Below are 9714 nucleotides of genomic sequence, written 5' to 3' on the forward strand. Positions count from 1 at the left end.
ATCTCCTCAATGAAACCAGCCTCTAAGAGCTTCTCTACTTCCTATTTTATAGCCTCTTGTCTTTCCGGGGCAAAGTTTCTTTTCTTTTGCTTCACTGTCTTCCGGTTTGGGTCCACGTTTAACTTGTGAGTAATCAGCTCCGGGTCTATGCCTTGCATATCAGCTGCTGACCATGCAAACACATCACTATTTTCTTGCAAAAATCTCACCAACTTCCCTCTAAGGGGCTCCTTAAGTGTGGCTCCAATGAAAGTCATCCTCTCAGGATTCTCAGGGGCTAAAGAAATCAAAACCAAGTCTTCTGCTGGCTTTCCTCCTTTCTCATCATTCTCTCGGATATCCATATCTTCAATAGGAAGAACCTGCCCCCCCAACTCCATCTGCCCTCAAAGAGGCTACATAACAGCTTCTAGCCATTTTTTGATCACCTCTCTCTTCTCCAATCCCATTCCGGGTGGGAAACTTCATAACTGAATGGTAGGAAGAAGGGACTGCCTTGAAGGCATGTATCCCTATTCTCCCCATGATAGCATTATAAGTTGAACTAGCCTTTACCACCACAAAGTCCAACATCTGCGTTGCTTGCCTTGGTTCCTGACCTATGGTGGTTGGCAACTTGATTATCCCTTCCACGGGACATTCTACTCCCGCAAATCCATATATCGGCATGTCGGTTGGGGTCAATTGGGAGTCGTTATATCCCATCCTTAGAAAGGCGTCATGGAGCAACATATCCACTGAAGCACCATTATCCACAAGGACCCTCTTGACCGGGCTATTTCCTATTATCGATGTTATGACCAGCGGGTCGTCATGAGGAAATTTCACACCCTCTAGGTCAGAATCATCAAAAGCCAATATTACTTCTGTCCTGTCCCTCTTCGAGGCTTCTCCAACATTATGCATAACCTCTCTAGTATATGCTTTTCTGGAGTTTCCGGATAATCCAGCAGTAGTTGGTCCTCCAAAGATTGTGTTTATCACAGGCCCTCGAGGTCGCGACCCTCCAAAAATTGCGTTTATAACCGGTCCTCTAGGCTGGGGATTCCGCCCCTGATCGTCTTGGTCCCTCCTACGATCTTCAAAGTTCTTCATTCCATTGTTATTCCTATCTCCTCCTTCTCCAGTGTATTTTTTCAATCTTCCTTTTCGAATGAGGAACTCAATTTCATCTTTCAGCTGTCTACACTCATCGGTGTCATGACCAACATCTTTATGAAATATGCAATACTTGCTCTTATCTAGCTTGGCAGGATCAACCTTCAAGGGCTTAGGCCAACGAATATCTCGATCTTTTTCGATTTCCATCAGGATCTGGCTTCTAGGAGCATTCAGCTTAGCGTATTCAGTAAACTTTTGCCCAGGTCCTCCCTTCTTGGGGTTTGAATCAGGGTTTTGCTCAGTTCTAGGATACTTGTCCTTAGCGATATACTCCAGATCAGTTTTTCGCTTCTTGCCTCCAGTGGGCTCATTACTCACTACGGTCTTCCTCATGCTCTCTTCCACCTTGATATACTTCCCTGCCCTATCCTGGAGCTGCAACATGCTTTCAGGGGGACGTTTGGCCAAGGACATCTTAAAAAACTCATCCCTAGTTCCTTGTTGCAGTGCTATCATGGCTACCTTATCATCAAGGTCTGGGACTTTTAAAGCCTCCTTTGTGAAACGATTCAGGTAGTCTCTCAAGGATTCCTTTGTTCCCTGCACAATGCTCATAAGAGATGCTGAACTTTTCTCATGTACTCTCCCGCTGATGAATTGCTTAATAAAAGCCTGACTTAATTCTCTGAACGACCCAATAGAGTTTGGGGGCAAACGACTATAACATCTTTGAGCCTTACCCGACAGGGTTTGAGGAAAGGCCCGACACTTAATAGCATCATTCACGGGCTGCAATAACAGTGCATTAGAGAATGTCCTAACATGATTAGCGGGATCTCCCGTGCTATCATAAGCTTTGATAGTTGGCATCTTGAACTTCCTTGAGATATGGGCATTCATTATTTCTTCAGTGAAGGGCGGAGTAGGATCATCAGGATCTCCAAGGGGAAGAAGATTGCTTGGATCAGCCCTTGGGACAACAGCCCTTCTCTGTACTGGACCATCCAGGTCTATGACAGGAGGAGGATTTCTTCCCCTAGGAGGTACTGGGGGTCTGGTGGTCTGGTGCGCCTCCAAGTCGCGCCTTAGCCTTTGAGTCTCAGCCTCGTGAGATCCTTTCCTGCACTTCTTGGGGATTCGTCCCTTGGGTGCTTTGAGGACGTTGGCTACCATCAGTCATCGGCTCTTTGCCAGCACGTCTCCTTCTTGGGGCTACTTCATCATCCAAAGATTCCGAGTCTCTCTCAGTGTAAGGACCAGAAAATTACTGATCCTCGGGGATAGGAGCTAAACCTCGTATGTAGGGGGCGATCGCCCTCGTGCTTCACTCCGTCCAGCATGTCCACTTCCTCCAACCTCGGGGTAAAGGGGCATCCCATAAGGAGGGTTAGTGGTCACAACAGTTGAATACTCGTACCCAATGGGTCGAGAATTCATAGGTGCATGTAGTTGTTGAACTTGGGGATTCGTACCTTGAATAGTCGAGGGAATCGTCCCTTGTGGCTGAGGTTAAGTTGCCCCTATCTGGGCTTCCTCTTGGGTAGCTGCATAAGCTGAGTGATAAGGTATTTCCACGGTTGACGAAACCACTTGGGTTGTCCCCGATGGTGTTCCTTCCTCAAGAGCTCTAATTGTTCTCCGTGTTCTCGCCATGGTTGTTGTTGTGCTTTCCCACAGACGGTGCCAAATGTTATGGATTAACAACTAAGATATATAATTGATGTATTTATTACTAAGAAACGTGAGCTTCGAGGCTCGATATGACTGCTCTTGTGTTTCGTGACTCAATCTGCCTTAACAAGATGCCTACATACCTTGCTGATTGCCAAGGATCAAGTCAAAAAACGTAGTTCTGATTTGTGGGGTGAGACCCCTTATATAGGTGTCGGGAGTCCTTGAATTGGACTTGGGTTAGGAGACTTGGTGGGCAAGTCTCAGAATTAGAATGGACTTTGGAGTCCTAGGAAGTAGGAAGCTGATTCCTTATCCTATGAGGTTCCTTGGAGGCCAATCTACAAGGATTTATATTTCCATCAGGACTTATCTTAATGGCTGATTTTCCCTTATTAATTAATTACGAAATTAATTAATAATCAGGGTTTTGGGCCTTCTTTGTTCCATCAAACCTGATCTGGTCCATCAGGCCTGATCAATGTGTTGACCTTTTTGGTCTGATTGTCATAATCTTTTATTGGGCCTTGCAGCCCAAGTCATGTGTAATTAATACAACATTAACTACGTAATCATGATTTATTTATTCCCTATCATAATGACGACCAAATATTTGATTTTCAAAACTTTAAAATGAGTTTTTGAAAAAGATTTTCTTAATAAACTTTTAAAAGATCTATGCATAAAATGAGTTTCACAATTTGGTTGTCGAATTACTACTTAAGTTCTTGTTATTATAAACAGAATATGACCTAAAAAGAAGAATGGATTTAGACTCAGTGTTGTTAGTTCGAAGGACCAAGTAGACCCACTAGCAGGAAGAAAGTTTAAAGTTTCTCCGTGAAAGATGAAAGTAAACTTTGTTTATTAATATCAATAATTGAATCACCATGTTAAAACATTATTTACCCAATTCATAAAATTATTTAAATTTAACGAGATTCATGATTCGAGTGGACAGAGGATGATTGAAGATAATGAAAGAATCTTTCAGATGATTGGAGAAGAATCATATTCCTATCAACAAAATTGAGACGTTGCGTAATCGATGGTTAATCTACACGGTATAGATGAAACTGGAAGCAATGATTATAAATTTTGTAAGGACGCGATATGATCGAATTATTAAAGCTTTGAATGTGGAGGCATTTCCAGATGACATTCTGAAGTTATAATGTGACCTAAACTATGAATCTCTCATTCGAATGGTTCCTAAATGCATACGTAAGTGAAGCGTGGAAGGTGATCAACACTGACTTTTTTTCTTCTAATACGATAGCATATGTTCTTCTTGATTCTTGAGTATGTATGAGCTTCGTTTGTTGATAAATCATAAGGGATGAAAACGAAAGAAAATTTATTGTATTCCTCTGTTATGGATAAAAAACTAAGGTCATTATTTGTTGTATTTATTGCTAAGGTTAGGGAGCTCAAGGCCTTTAATGGCTGCTCTCGTGTTTCGTAACTTAACTCTGCCTTTACGAGATGCCTACGTATCTCTGTGAATTCGAAAATCAAGCCAAAAACGTAGTTCTGATTTGTGGGGTGAGACCCCTTATATAGATGTTGGTGGTCCTAGAATTGGACTTGGTATAGGAGACTTGGTGATCAAGTCTCTGAATTAGAATGAACTTTGGAGTCCTGAATAGTAGGAAACTGATTCCTTATCCTTCTAGGTCCCTTAGAGGCTAATCTGCAAGGATTTATGTCCTCATTGGGACTCTTTTCAATAATTGATTTTTCCCTTATTAATTAATTAGGAAATTAATTAATATTCATGGTTTTTGGGCCTTCTTTGTTCCATCAGGCCTGATCAATGTGTTAACCTTTTTGGTCTGAATATCATACATCTTCTTATTGGGCCTAGCAGCCCAAATCATGTATAATTACTGTAATATTTAATTACACAATCAGGATTTATTTATCCCTATCATCCTCCTGAATTGTTTCTCTTCTGAAATTATTAATTCCTGATTGAGACAAACAGTATTGTGATGTGACGCTTTGTCAGAATGATGAAGAGTCAGGTGGGACGCCACCTAATCATGTGCTGTATGCCATATAGTATGAAGGATTGGCCATCTTGAGTACGAATATGGTTGTCTCATTCGTATCTAAATCCTTCCTCATACTTCTTCCTTTAATTTATTGACTTACAGATTCTCCCAATTGATTTGTCCCTTGTTCTTTCTTATCCAGTTTTTCAATCAAAATTATATTCACAAACTCTCCTCTTGCGTAAAGTTTGTTCTTTGACGATTTCAAAAGAAATGGAATAGTCCCGTGTAATAGGTATAATTACATGTCGAATATAGATATGAATGCAAGCCGATAAATGGTGGACATTTACGAGCAAGGAAGAATGGATACACCAACAACGCGGTCGTGGCAAAGATATCAAATCAGGCAGTTGTTCGTGTTACGAGGATCTCATCAGTATGGTAGATTACGTTAACGCGATGCACTTCAAATCAGAGGATTTTGATGTGAAATGAATGGTTAGCGAACCGTAACAAATAAATTAGTTATAAAATAAGGAAGTAAGGTGGTATACATTAGACAAAGCGAACGAGTATCGGGACGACAATCGAAGATCAAGGGAATTCTGAACAATGACTCAGACAGGCGATTAATACGTGAAGCATCCTTTCGTCGCGGGAAGATGTTTGTTGTGAAGATTCAAGACAGAAGAAATCTTAATGGCAACCAAATTTTGAACTTGTTCTTCGAGAAATTGTGAGGCACCCTAAATTGAGTAAATAAGTTATGGTGAATTTAATACCCATAATCGGATCAGTGACGAAAATTCGATACAGGAATATAAGTGAAGATGAAGCAAGGGAGACTCGACTGTGAAACCTTTTAAGAAATGATCGTCTGATGATTGAGTTTTCACCATATTGTGATACTAATAATTAAAACCCGGTGCGGCTATTAAGAGATAAACGAATTAGTTAATGGAATTGAGCCGGTATCGTCAAAGATGGAGGATTGGCAGAAGGATACCGTATGATTCTTAAAAATAACAGTACACAATTAGTAATGACAAGAAATAAGTTAAAATACTCGCGAAATAAAATTTTGAGAAAACAACGAGATAAATTTTAAGCTCATAATAACAATTTGTAATATTCTGAAAGAACTGAGAAAGATATGGGTATATTAATCATCGTTGGTTTTTGACCCAATTCCAATTAAAAAGATATATGTTGTGCCAGTTCATAATACATATACTGATCAAAATGATATAGTTTGAATTATGGTGAATGAATGAATTTGGTTGATGGAAGTGGATGGATATGATTGTGGATGATTGGTTGATTAATGGTGTTGGCTTAAGTTCGACTGGTAGTCGAAGATATAGGGGAAGTGTTGCCCAAATTTTCAGAAATTACCCTATATTTAAGGATAAAGAAGTATATTGTCATTCTCATCAGTACTCTAAATGATTGCGATCTCGGGTCTCGGGAAAAGTTGTTATGACCAAACCGACTATATATATTTGGTCTTTAATTCCAGTTAGCTAGTCAGCACTTGGTTTAAGTGATTAGTTAAAAGAGTTAATTGATCAACTTTACCAACTAATGGTTAGTTAAATGGAGATCGATTCCAATTAGATTGAGTCAAGCTCTAACATGATTTTTAGATCTGAAATCAAAGCGGTTATCAAGTTGAAGGAAGTAATGGCATTAGCTAAAATTGAAGGTTTAGTAAAAGTAGAGTGATGTTACTGCAAGCCTGTGAGAAATTTTATTTAGATGAATACGCCCTTTTCGATAAACAAGAAGAACAGAAAGTAATTGGTACATGCTAACAAGAAGAATATTTTCAAGAACTGAAGGTGTAAGACAAAACAAAGAGATGTTATCATCTATGATGACATTCCACGAAGGACTTGAATGTATACTCATTTCAAATGGTGATTGAATGGAAGTTGCTGTAAAATAGCGGAAAGCTCACAAATCCAAGCATCTAATGTAAGACGGAGACTGATGAAGTCTGCATGTGAACTCAGGGAAAAGAGATGTTGATCATTGAGGGAAAGTCAAATACGCGATCTGTGATGAGTTAAGCAAGGCTAAGAAAATAGCTACCGATGAATTTTGATAATTCTATTAGTAAGAATTTAAATATTATAAATAAAAGCCTTCATTCCAGTGTTAACTCTAGAAATGACCTATCTAATAATGAATAGATTAGTATTACAAGAAAAAAAAACCTTATGTTTAAAAGAGATAATAAATAATGAGAATGAAGAACTAATGAAGAAAAGAAGTGAAATCAAAAGGATGATAAAGAAATTTTATAAAATAATCCAGGATATATGCAAGTTGTGAACGTCGGTTGTGCTGGAACTGATAGAAGAATGAAGTGAAACGCTGATAACTGGAGATAGGAATTAGTTCCAAGAATGCGTGTAAACAGGGAAGATTAAACAAAGGTACTAGTGGCGAACAATTAGAGAAGAAGGTTACAATGAATCTCATGTCGGAACTCTTTAGAATTAAAGTGAAGTCTCGGAGGTTCGAACGAATGATTTACCAAGGTTACCTTGAGGAATGAAGTAAGAATCTCTCGTCGGTTACTGCACATAGTTGAGCTGGTGTCAAAAGCCCTGTATCGTATGACCCAGTAGGGATGAAGTAATGACTGAAGGAAACTTTCGGAGTGTGAAATGAAAGAATAATAAAATAAATAGTGTTTCGCACTATGCACAAAAGTGGTCATAGAAAAAAAAAAGAAAATATAACTATGCAGTTACGCATTGATTATGAGTTCTAATGATGTTACATACCCGTCGTTCCTGAAGAATTAAATGAACATAATGTATATGGAGTACTTGGATAGTGTAATTGTATTTATTGATGACATCCTCTCCCATTCAAGGAATAAGGAAGACCAAGTGGAACGCCTGAATATATGCCTATGAAGGATTGAAAAATAGTGACTGCATCCCAAGCTTCAAATGTATGAATTCTGGTTATAATCGATTATGAGCTACGGTTGTTTGGTTAACTACCAATCAGACCAGGTCCGTTTAGGGACAGATTTCTTGAATAAAAAGGAAAGAGTGAATACCATTAAGATTGCTGGGGAGTGATTAAAGGAATTGGAAAAGTTAGAAATTGAAGAACAGGTTTTGATCTGGCTTCTGGGTTATGCTGATACTTATTTTGTTGTTAGATATCAAAGGTGGTATTAATATAGATGATTGATGTTGACTTGAGTATGGAATGTTGTGAGCATCAAAGTTCATATTGATAACTAATTTGATATGACAACAAAATGAGTAGTCGTACCACGAGTTCGGTTTTGAATAAAGTTATGGTTCATTCCATTCCAAATTAAAATTTCCTTTCAGATAGTAAAAGATTTCTCTCGATGAATATACCTGATAGTGATTGAAAAGAAATTGAAGTATACTACAAAGTGGTGAGTTAAATGCAATTGTCGGGATTTTCCTTTAATTTTAGTTTTTGAATAGATTTAGAGCATTTCGAAGCATCAGACGCCATGAACTCAGTGTATTATGCGCAAATGAATGAAAAGTACAGGAGACCAGCTAAAGGTTCTCGAATACGATTGAAAACGATTGTAGGTCAGGCTAATCGAACAGGAAGAGACATGGAAAGTAGAATAGAATAGCCAGTGAAAATGGGAGGCATTCATGACCACGAATTATTAGAATTGGAAAGAAAAGAAGGTTAGTATAAATTAAGTTAGTCTTGTGAGACAATGAGATAGATAGAACGGTTGTGAATGAGTTAGTCTCGTTGTCACAGATATAACGAGTTCATAAGACGTTCATAGGTGTATGACCAGGAAGAGTAATTTAGCTCCATATGTATGAAATGGAAATTTGAATTAGGTTGCATGAGCAACTGATAGATGTTAATATTGGCAAAAGACTGTTGAGTAGTGGTGAAAATGATGAGTTTTGATAAATTTTAAGTAAGATGCTCGAAAAATATCATGGTCTGTTCCTTAGCGTGATTCTGAGGACAGAATCCTTTTAAGGGGGGAAGGATGTAACGTCTGAGAAATATTATGTAATTATTTGTATAAATAAATAATTATTATATGATTATTATGTGAATTTTTGGTGAATTATTTGATGACTGATATTAATATTTGGGTGTGGATATCTGATAAAATTATGATTTTTTAATTTTTAATTATTCAGAATAAAATATAGATAATTTTGGTATTTTTCTGGGAATTTTTGGATTGTTATGTGATTTTATGAGGATTTATATAATTAATAATGATTATTTTACGTAATTATAAAATTACTTTTTAGAATCAGAAATCGTTCCACTTCAACCGTTTTTGCATTTTTACAACCCGAAACTCTTCCGAAAACTCCTTCCCAACCGAATTTGATAATTCTGAACACTTTTCATGTTTTGACTTTTTCGATCCGGGGTACGGTTTGACCCGTACGACACCCGGCGTGAAATTTTTGATACGCTAATCATTTTATAGATCAATAAAAATTCGTATTCTTAGAATGCGAGATATTATTACCTTGTTTTCGTGTAAAGTGTTTTATAGGAAGTTTCGTTTTGATAATTATCCAAGTCTGGTATTAAAATCGTATCTTCTTTTTAGTTACTTAGCAGTTAAGTAACCTATTTTCGGATCCGATATGTAAAAGTAATTATCGAATTATTAAATAAATAAAATGTGTGATGGGTGTGTTACCTGTGTGTCACCTTATTGTTAATTATGGGTAATTATTGGGGACGAACCTTATCTGTATAATTAATCATTGAACTATATGGCATTATTTGGTTCTTAAAATGATTTTATTGAATAATTATTCTTATAAATGCTAAAATTATCTCTAAAATTATTTTATTGTTTTATAATTTTATTTATTATTTTTAGGAATTTATAAAATTTAGAAATCAATTTTTTATTGATTGTTTATCTCTAAAT

Source organism: Apium graveolens, chromosome 6 (assembly GCF_009905375.1).
Source record: "Apium graveolens cultivar Ventura chromosome 6, ASM990537v1, whole genome shotgun sequence".
NCBI classification, from domain to species: domain Eukaryota; kingdom Viridiplantae; phylum Streptophyta; class Magnoliopsida; order Apiales; family Apiaceae; genus Apium; species Apium graveolens.